Source organism: Trachypithecus francoisi, unplaced genomic scaffold (genome assembly GCF_009764315.1).
Source record: "Trachypithecus francoisi isolate TF-2019V2 unplaced genomic scaffold, Tfra_2.0 Lachesis_group16, whole genome shotgun sequence".
NCBI classification, from domain to species: Eukaryota; Metazoa; Chordata; class Mammalia; order Primates; family Cercopithecidae; genus Trachypithecus; species Trachypithecus francoisi.
Window position 1 is genome coordinate 70,198,998 of NW_022681461.1, and position 11,775 is coordinate 70,210,772.

The following is an 11,775-nucleotide window of genomic DNA, read 5'->3' on the forward strand; positions in this document are numbered from 1 at the left end:
AGCTGAGATCCGGCCACTGCACTCCAGCTTGGGCAACAGAGCGAGACTCCGTCTCAAAAAAAAAAAAAAAAAAAAGTAAATATGGGACATCATCGAAAGTTTTTTTTTCTGCATCTATCAAGAGGACTTTTTTATTTTATAGTCTAATAAATGATGGATTGCATTGTTTTCCAATTGTTAAATTAATTTTACATTACTGAGTATATCCATTTGGTCATAATGTACTAAATGTTTTAGATGTTGCTGGATTTAATTTGTTTGAAAAATATTCTTGCACCTGTGTTCATGAAGAACGTTGGGCTATCGTTGACTTTTTATAATAGTTTTAACTGTTTTTGGAACCAAAATAAGACGAGTCTCAAATTGAATTAAGAATTAGTCCTTCTTGGTCAGGCACGGTGGCTCATGCCTGTAATCCCAGTACTTTGGGAGGCTGAGGCTGGTGGATGACGAGGTCAAGAGATCGAGACCATCCTGGCCAACATGGTGAAACCCCGTCTTACTAAAAATACAAAAAGGCATGGTGGTGCACACCTGTAGTCCCAGCTACTCGGGAGGCTGAGGCAGGAGAATTACTTGATCCTGGAAGGCAGAGGTTGCAGTGAGCCGAGATTGTACCACTACACACCAGCCTGGTGACAGAGTGAGACTCAATCTAAAAAAAAAAAAAAGAATTAGCCTTCCTTGGCTGGGCATTGTGGCTCATGTCTATAATCCTAGTACTTTAGACGGCTGAGGCAGTGGGGTTGTTTGAGCTCAGGAGTTTAATAGCAGACTGGGCAACATAGTGAGACTTCTTCTCTACGAAAAATTTTAAAAATTAGCTGTAGATGGTGGCCCATGAATGTAGTCCCAGCTACTTGGTAGGCTGAGATGGGAGGATCACTTGAGCCTTAGAGGTCAAGGATGCAGTGAGCCGTGATTGTGCCACAGCACTCCAGCCTGGGCAACAGAGCAAGACCCTGTTTCCAAAAATGATAATAAAATAAAAATATATAATTCATCTTTCTTGTTTTCTGGAAGAGTTTGTTTAGACTTGATATTATTTCTTCTTTGAACATATGATGGAATTCACCAGTGAAGCCATTTGAGTCTATAATTTTCTTTGTAGAAAGAATTTTAACTACAAATCAATTTTTTTAGTGGACCTATAATTGTCCCTTGTATCTATTTCTTCTTGAGTGCATTTTGTCTCTCAGAACATTTGTCCATTTAAGTTTTAAAATGTATTGATAGGGGGGCGGAGCAAGATGGCCGAATAGGAACAGCTCCAGTCTCCAGCTCCCAGCACGAGTGACACAGAAGACAGGTCATTTTTGTATTTTCAACTGAGGTACTGGGTTTATCTCACTAGGGAGTGCCAGACAATCGGTGCTGGTCAGCTGCTACAGCCCGACCAGCGAGAGCTGAAGCAGGGGGAGGCATTGCCTCACTTGGGAAGCACAAGGGGGAAGGGAATCCCTTTTCCTAGCCAGGGAAACTGAGACACACAACACCTGGAAAATCGGGTAACTCTCACCCCAATACTGTGCTTTAAGCAAACGGGCATACCAGGAGATTATATCCCACACCTGGCCAGGAGGGTCCCATGCCCATGGAGCCTTCCTCATTGCTAGCACAGCAGTCTGTGATCTAACCGCAAGGCAGCAGCGAGGCTGGGGGAGGGGTGCCCGCCATTGCTGAGGCTTAAGTAGGTAAACAAAGCCGCTGGGAAGCTCGAACTGGGTGGAGCTCACAGCAGCTCAAGGAGTCCTGCCAGTCTCTGTAGACTCCACCTCTGGGGAGAGGGCACAGCTAAACAACAACAACAACAACAATAAAACCAGCAGAAACCTCTGCAGATGCAAACGACTCTGTCTGACAGCTTTGAAGAGAGTAGTGGATCTCCCAACACAGAATTTGAGATCTGAGAACGGACAGACTGCCTGCTCAAGTGGGTCCCTGACCCCTGAGTAACCTAACTCGGAGACATCCTCCACTAGGGGCAGACCAACACCCCACACCTTACACGGTGGAGTACACCCCTGAGAGGATGCTTCCAAAGCAAGAATCAGACAGGTACACTGGCGGTTCACCAATATTCTATCTTCTGCAGCCTCTGCTGCTGATACCCAGGCAAACAGGGTCTGGAGTGGACCTCAAGCAATCTCCAACAGACCTACAGCTGAGGGTCCTGACTGTTAGAAGGAAAACTAACAAACAGGAAGGACACCCACACCAAAACCCCATCAGTACGTCACCATCATCAACGACCAGAGGCAGATAAAACCACAAAGATGGGGAAAAAACAGGGCAGAAAAGCTGGAAATTCAAAAAATAAGAGCACATCTCCCCCTCCAAAGGAACGCAGCTCATCGCCAGCAACGGATCAAAGCTGGACGGAGAATGACTTTGATGAGATGAGAGAAGAAGGCTTCAGTCCATCAAACTTCTCAGAGCTAAAGGAGGAATTACATACCCAATGCAAAGAAACTAAAAATCTTGAAAAAAGAGTGGAAGAATTGATAACCAGAATAATTAACGCAGAGAAGGCCGTAAATGAACTGACAGAGATGAAAACTATAACACGAGAAATACGTGACAAATGCACAAGCTTCAGTAACCAACTCGATCAACTGGAAGAAAGAGTATCAGTGATTGAGGATCAAATGAATGAAATGAAGTGAGAAGAGAAACCAAAAGAAAAAAGAAGAAAAAGAAATGAACAAAGCCTGCAAGAAGTATGGGATTATGTAAAAAGACCAAATCTGCGTCTGATTGGGGTGCCTGAAAGTGAGGGAGAAAATGGAACCAAGTTGGAAAACACTCTTCAGGATATCATCCAGGAGAACTTCCCCAACCTAGTAGGGCAGGCCAACATTCAAATTCATGAAATACAGAGAATACCACAAAGATACTCCTCCAGAAGAGCAACTCCAAGACACATAATTGCCAGATTCACCGAAGTTGAAATCAAGAAAAAAATCTTAAGGGCAGCCAGAGAGAAGGGTCAGGTTACCCACAAAGGGAAGCCCATGAGACTAACAACAGATATCTCGGCAGAAACTCTCCAAGCCAGAGGAGAGTGGGGGCCGATATTCAACATTCCTAAAGAAAAGAATTTTAAACCCAGAATTTCATATCCAGCCAAACTAAGTTTCATCAGTGAAGGAGAAACAAAATCCTTTACAGATAAGCAAATGCTTAGAGATTTTGTCACCACCAGGCCTGCCTTACAAGAGACCCTGAAGGAAGCACTAAGCATGGAAAGGAACAACCAGTACCAGCCATTGCAAAAACATGCCAAAATGTAAAGACCATTGAGGCTAGGAAGAAACTGCATCAACTAACGAGCAAAATAACCAGTTAATATCATAATGGCAGGATCAAGTTCACACATAACAATATGAACCTTAAATGTAAATGGACTAAATGCCCCCATTAAAAGACACAGACTGGCAAACTGGATAAAGAGTCAAGACCCATCAGTCTGCTGTATGCAGGAGACCCATCTCACATGCAGAGACATACATAGGCTCAAAATAAAGGGATAGAGGAAGATCTACCAAGCAAATGGAGAACAAAAAAAAGCAGGGGTTGCAATATTAGTCTCTGATAAAACAGACTTTAAACCATCAAAGATCAAAAGAGACAAAGAAGGCCATTCCATAATGGTAAAGGGATCAATTCAACAGGAAGAGCTAACTATCCTAAATATATATGTACCCAATACAGGAGCACCCAGATTCATAAAGCAAGTTCTTAGAGACTTACAAAGAGACTTAGACTCCCATACAATAATAATGGGAGACTTCAACACCCCACTGTCAACATTAGACAGATCAACAAGACAGAAAGTTAACAAGGATATCCAGGAATTGAACTCATCTCTGCAGCAAGCAGACCTAATAGACATCTACAGAACTCTCCACCCCAAATCAACAGAATATACATTCTTCTCAGCACCACATTGCACTTATTCCAAAATTGACCACATAGTTGGAAGTAAAGCACTCCTCAGCAAATGTACAAGAACAGAAATTATTACAAACTGTCTCTCAGACCACAGTGCAATCAAACTAGAACTCAGGACTAAGAAACTCAATCAAAACCGCTCAACTACATGGAAACTGAACAACCTGCTCCTGAATGACTACTGGGTACATAACAAAATGAAGGCAGAAATAAAGATGTTCTTTGAAACCAATGAGAACAAAGATACAACATACCAGAATCTCTGGGACACATTTAAAGCAGTGTGTAGAGGGAAATTTATAGCACTAAATGCCCACAAGAGAAAGCTGGAAAGATCTAACATTGACACTCTAACATCACAATTAAAAGAACTAGAGAAGCAAGAGCAAACACATTCAAATGCTAGCAGAAGGCAAGAAATAACTAAGATCAGAGCAGAACTGAAGGAGATAGAGACACAAAAAACTCTCCAAAAAATCAATGAATCCAGGAGTTGGTTTTTTGAAAATATCTACAAAATTGATAGACCACTAGCAAGACTGATAAAGAAGAAAAGAGAGAAGAATCAAATAGATGCAATAAAAAATGATAAAGAGGATATCACCACCGACCCCACAGAAATACAAACTACTCTCAGAGAATACTATAAACACCTCTACGCAAATAAACTAGAAAAGCTAGAAGAAATGGATAATTTCCTGGACACTTACACTCTCCCAAGACTAAACCAGGAAGAAGCTGAATCCCTGAATAGACCAATAGTAGGCTCTGAAATTGAGGCAATAATTAATAGCCTACCAACTAAAAAAAGTCCAGGACCAGATGGATTCACAGCTGAATTCTATCAGAGGTACAAGGAGGAGCTGGTACCATTCCTTCTGAAACTATTCCAATCAATAGAAAAAGAGGGAATCCTCCCTAACTCATTTTATGAGGCCAACATCATCCTGATACCAAAGCCTGGCAGAGATACAACAAAAAAAGAGAATTTTAGACCAATATCTCTGATGAACATCAATGCAAAAATCCTCAATAAAATACAGGCAAACCGGATCCAGCAGCACATCAAAAAGCTTATCCACCATGATCAAGTGGGCTTCATCCCTGGGATGCAAGGCTGGTTCAACATACAAAAATCAATAAACATAATCCAGCATATAAACAGAACCAAAGACAAAAACCACATGATTATCTCAATCGATGCAGGAAAGGCCTTTGATAAAATTCAACAGCCCTTCATGCTAAAAGCGCTCAATAAATTCGGTATTGATGGAACATATCTCAAAATAATAAGAGCTGTTTATGACAAACCCACAGCCAATATCATACTGAATGGGCAAAACCTGAAAAAATTTCCTTTGAAAACTGGCACAAGACAGGGATGCCCTCTCTCACCACTCCTATTCAACATAGTGTTGGAAGTTCTGGCTAGGGCAATCAGGAAAGAGAAAGAAATAAAGGGTATTCAGTTAGGAAAAGAAGAAGTCAAATTGTCCCTGTTTGCAGATGACATGATTGTACATTTAGAAAACCCCATTGTCTCAGCCCAAAATCTCCTTAAGCTGATAAGCAACTTCAGCAAAATCTCAGGATACAAAATTAATGTGCAAAAATCACAAGCATTCTTATACACCAGTAACAGACAAACAGAGAGCCAAATCATGAATGAACTTCCATTCACAATTGCTTCAAAGAGAAGCAAATACCTAGGAATCCAACTTACAAGGGATATAAAGGACTTCTTCAAGGAGAACTACAAACCACTGCTAAGTGAAATAAAAGAGGACACAAACAAATGGAAGAACATACCATGCTCATGGATAGGAAGAATCAATATTGTGAAAATGACCATACTGCCCAAGGTCATTTACAGATTCAATGCCATCCCCATCAAGCTACCAATGAGTTTCTTCACAGAATTGGAAAAAACTGCTTTAAATTCATATGGAACCAAAAAAGAGCCCGCATTGCCAAGACAATCCTAAGTCAAAAGAACAAAGCTGGAGGCATCATGATACCTGACTTCAAACTATACTACAAGGCTACAGTAACCAAAACAGTGTGGTACTGGTACCAAAACAGAGATATAGACCATTGGAACAGAACAGAGTCCTCAGAAGTAATACTACACATCTACAGCCATCTGATCTTTGACACACCTGAGAAAAACAAGGAATGGGGAAAATATTAAATAGGGAATTTAATATTTAATAATTTAATTAAATGGTGCTGGGAAAATTGGCTAGCCATAAGTAGAAATCTGAAACTGGATCCTTTCCTTACTCCTTATATGAAAATTAATTCAAGATGGATTAGAGACTTAAATGTTAGACCTAAAACCATAAAAACCCTAGAAGAAAACCTAGGTAATACCATTCAGGACATAGGCATGGGCAAGGACTTCATGTCTAAAACACCAAAAGCAATGGCAACAAAAGCAAAAATTGACAAATAGGATCTCATTAAACTAAAGAGCTTCTGCACAGCAAAAGAAACTACCATCAGTGTGAACAGGCAACCCACAGAATGGGAGAAAATTTTTGCAATCTACTCATCTGACAAAGGGCTAATATCCAGAACCTACAAAGAACTCAAACAAATTTACAAGAAAAAAACAAACAACCCCATCAAAAAGTGGGCAAAGGATATGAACAGACACTTCTCAAAAGAAGACATCCATACAGCCAACAGACACATGAAAAAATGCTCATCATCACTCGCCATCAGAGAAATGCAAATCAAAACCACAATGAGATACCATCTCACACCAGTTAGAATGGCAATCATTAAAAAGTCAGGAAACAACAGGTGTTGGAGAGGATGTGGAGAAATAGGAACACTTTTACACTGTTGGTGGGATTGTAAACTAGTTCAACCATTATGGAAAACAGTATGGCAATTCCTCAAGGATCTAGAACTAGATGTACCATATGACCCAGCCATCCCATTACTGAGTATATACCCAAAGGATTATAAATTATTCTACTACTAAGACACATGCACACGTATGTTTATTGCGGCACTATTCACAATAGCAAAGACTTGGAATCAACCCAAATGTCCATCTGTGACAGACTGGATTAAGAAAATGTGGCACATATACACCATGGAATACTATGCAGCCATCAAAAAGGATGAGTTGCGTCCTTTGTAGGGACATGGATGCAGCTGGAAACCATCATTCTTAGCAAACTATCACAAGAAGAGAAAACCAAACACCGCATGTTCTCACTCATAGGTGGGAACTGAACAATGAGATCACTTGGACTCGGGAAGGGGAACATCACACACTGGGGCCTATCATGGGGAAGGGGGAGGGGGGAGGGATTGCATTGGGAGTTATACTTGATATAAATGATGAATTGAGGGGTGCTGACAAGTTGATGGGTGCAGCACACCAACATGGCACAAGTATGCATATGTAACAAACCTGCACGTTATGCACATGTACCCTAGAACTTAAAGTATAATACAAAAATAAAAAAATTAAAAAAAAGAATGAAATTTTATACTTATACCTTAAAAAATCATCTCAGAATGAAGTAAAGTCTTAAATATAAGATCTAAAACTGTAAACATCCTGGGAAAAAATATAGGGAAGAACTCTTTGACATTGGTCTTGACAATCATTTCTTGAATGTAACACCAAAAGCATAGGGAACAAAAAGTAAAAATAAACAAGTAAAATTATATTTAACTAAAAATCTCTACACAGCAAAAGAAACAATACACTGTGCTCGCTTTGGCAGCACATATACTAAAATTGGAATGATAAGAGAAGATTAGCATGGCCTCTGCGCAAGGATGACACACAAATTCGTGAAGCGTTCCATATTTTTAGGACTTTAACACCATATATTTCCCTCCCAGTTTTTCTCCCCTTTTGGTTTAATAAAGCATTTTTCATAATTAGTGCTGTACATTTGATTGCAAACGATTTGGTGATACTTCTAAACTATAACTATAAATCTCTACAATTATATGAATTTCAACGTTATTTGAAGTAGTTCTTCAGTTATATTTACATGTGTTGTAAATATACTTTTAGCTAGGAAGTCTTCCAAAATACAAGCTACTCCCAGTTAGATATCAGTGAGTTTGAATTATTGAAGAAATGTTGACAATGTTAAGTGTTTGATTTTATATAACAAGCTTATTAAATATATTTTTGTGTCAACTAAAAAAGAAAGAAACAATACACAATGAAAAGGCAAGCTACAGGATGGCAGAAAATGTTTGCAAATCATATATTCAATAAAGGTTAATATACAAAAAAATAAGGAACTCATATAATTCAATAGCAAAAACAAAACAAAACAAATAACCTGATTATAAGATGGGCAAAGGACCTGAATAGACACTGTTCCAAAGAAAGAATACAAACAGTCAACAGATACATGAAAAAATGTTCAACATCACTAATAATCAGGGAAATGTTAATTAAAAAGCAAAAGATATCACCTCACAATTATTAGGATGGATATTATAAAAGTATCAAAAAGTAGCAGTGTTGGTAAACATGTGGAGAAAAGAGAATGTTTGTGTACTCTTGGAAGAATTATAAATTGGTAAAACCATTATGGAAAATAATTATGAAATTTCTCCAAAAAACTAAAGATAGAATTACCATATGACCCAAAAAAATCACACTTCTGATTAATATATATCAGAATGACAAGAAATCAATGACAAGAAATCAATATTTTTAAGAGATAGCTACCCTCACATATTCATTACAGCATTTTTCACAATAGCCAAGACATGGAGACAACCTAAGTTTCCATCGATGGATAAATGATAAAGAAAATGCTTACCTACATATACGTGTAATTCATCCTTAAGAAGGAACAAAATCTTGTCATTTGCAACAATCCTGTTAAACCTAGTGGACATTCTGCTAAGTGAAATAAGCCAGACCCGGAAAGACAAATACTGCATGATCTAACTTATATTTGGTATCTAAAAAAATTTGAACTCAGAGTAATAGAATAGAATGATGGTTGTCATGGATTGAAGAGGTGGAGAAAATGAGGAGATGTTAGTCAAATGGTATAAACTTTCAGTTGTAAATTGAATAATTTCTAGAGATCTTAATGAACAGCATGGTGACTACGTTAATAATAATGTATTGCATACTTGAAGTTTAAGAGAGTAGATCTTAAATATTCGCACCAAAAAACAAGTAAATGAGCAATCAAAATAAACAAAATAATGTTGCTTACTATTCAAATATTTGGAAATTTTTCAGACATCTTTGGATTATTGATTTGTAGCTCATTTTGAGAGTGTATTTAGCATGATTTCAGTCATTTTAAATTTACTGCAGTTTGTTTAATGTACCAGAATATGGCCTATAATAGTGAATGCTATTTGAAAAGAAGGTGTGTTCTATTCTTTGGGAATGAAGTATTCTATAAATTTTTATCAGGTCAGGTTGGTTTATGATTTTGTTCAGGTTTTCTCTATCCTTATTGATTTTTGTGTTTGTTAGCTTGTTTTATCAATTCCTGAGAAGGTAGTGTTGAAATCTCCAACTAGATTTGTACATTTTTTTTCCTTTTCTATTACTAATGTTTTTTGCTTTATGTATTTTGAAGTTTCAATACTTGATGTATTCACATTCAAGATTAGTATGCCATGTTGATTAACCTCTTATCATTATGGAATGTCTCTCTTTGTCTTTAGTAATATCCTTATTCTGAATCTGTTTTGTTTAATATTAAGATAGCTACTCTAGCATTCTATTATTATTATTATTATTATTATTATTATTCTTTAAGTTCTAGGGTACATGTGCATAACGTGCAGGTTTGTTACATATGTATACTTGTGCCATGTTGGTGTGCTGCACCCATCAACTCATCAGCACCCATCAACTCGTCATTTACATCAGGTATAACTCCCAATGCAATCCCTCCCCCCTCCCCCCTCTCCATGATAGGCCCCGGTGTGTGATGTTCCCCTTCCCGAGTCCAAGTGATCTCATTGTTCAGTTCCCACCTATGAGTGAGAACATGCGGTGTTTGGTTTTCTGTTCTTGTGATAGTTTGCTAAGAATGATGGTTTCCAGCTGCATCCATGTCCCTACAAAGGACGCAAACTCATCCTTTTTTATGGCTGCATAGTATTCATGGTGTATATGTGCTTTTGGTAAGATTTTCCTTGTCATATCTTTTTTTTCATTTTACTTCTAAACCCTCTGTCTTTATGTGAAAATGAATTTCTTATAGACAATATATAAGTATGGTTTACATTTTATCCAATCTGAAAATCTATGCCTTTGATTTGGTACATTTAGACCATTTAAACTTATGCAATTAAAGATTTGGTAAATCTACTATTCTGCAAATTGTTTTCTGTTTGTCTCATGTGTTCTTCTCTCCCCATTTCTTTTAGGTTAATTTACTATTTTTATTATTTCCTGATATGTATACTTGTGTTTTACTGGTTATAATGCATTTTATATTTTAGTGGTTATTCAACCATTAACTAATATTATACCACTTTATATATAGTATAAGTACTTTATAACATAGCATTTTTATATTCTTCTTTCATCCTGTGTGCTATCATGTTCGGAGTTTTATTTCTACATGTGTTATAAATAGCAAAATAGGTGATTTTATTTTGTTCTGTTGGTGGCATTTAGTGAATGAAGTCATTTATTGTTATTGTCACCACCATTACCATTATCATGTTGATATTTTCTACCTGTTTAACTCTTTAGAAAAATACCTAGTATTTTTGGATTTTTAAAGTTTTTTAATCTGTAAAACAGTGAGAAGAAGATTTTTCTCATAAAATTGTAAGAAATTTTTCTTCATAAAATATAGCACATTGCAGGCACTTTATAAGGGCTAAATGAACTGAAATAAGTATGAAACACATGTATAGCTCTGTGCTAGGCACTAAGGGAAATAGAAGTAAGTATAGGAATATTAATCTGCATTTACAGAGTAAAGTATGAATTTCAATTATAGAAAAAATAGAGTATATATTAAATATCGATTGGTAAAATTTCATTCAAATTGGAATTTCTTATAAATCTTATACAAGTGATATAGACATGCAAGATTAAACTCAGATTAAGAATTGTGTGTAATAATAATTATTGGAGTTAAAAGAGATGTCCAAGAGAGAGAAGTGACTGTGTGCTCTGATGTAAAAGCGTTTCTAGAAATTGGAAACACTAATTTCGATAGAAGTGAGGACTGTAGTTGAAACAAAATCATAGAAGCAAGATTGTTCAAAATGTATTTGCCTATCCATATCTTCTATTTCACTGATAGGCCAAGTAAATACAAGGTGCCATTAAATCTTGGCTGAATTAAGTTAATTGTTTTTTCCATCTTTTGCAAGCTCAGAGTGAGGCATCAAATCCATTGTCTCCTTATATTCTGTTCTTAAGTATAGTAGTAAACATCTATCAGATTCCCAGTAGTGAAGGAGGCAAATAAAGAGAAGACACATGACTTGAAGTTAAGGAATTTGCATGCTCTGTGGGGAGATAGTTAGGATACAAAAGCATTTATGCAGAGGCAAGAATCTCTAGGATTGTTTTTATTGATGCATAACAATTGTACAGATTTATGGGGATATATGTGATATTTTGATATATGTATACAATGCATAATTATCAATTGGGATAGTTAGGCCATCCATCACCTCAAATATATACCATTTCTTTGTGTTGAGAACATTCCAAATCTTCTCTCCTAGCTATTTTGAAATATATAATAAATACATGCTGTTGCCCTACTGTACTATGAAATGCTAGAACATATTCCTTCTCTCTAACTGTACTTTTGTACACATTAACCA

At 37.0% G+C, this 11,775-nt stretch overlaps 1 non-coding gene across 1 annotated transcript; it reads left to right on the plus strand.

The window, feature by feature from the left end:
* Positions 1 to 7,687: 7,687 nt before the first annotated feature.
* On the plus strand, positions 7,688 to 7,793 carry LOC117099546. The gene has a single exon (XR_004443871.1). It is a non-coding gene; the product is annotated as a U6 spliceosomal RNA (small nuclear RNA).
* Positions 7,794 to 11,775: the final 3,982 nt, after the last annotated feature.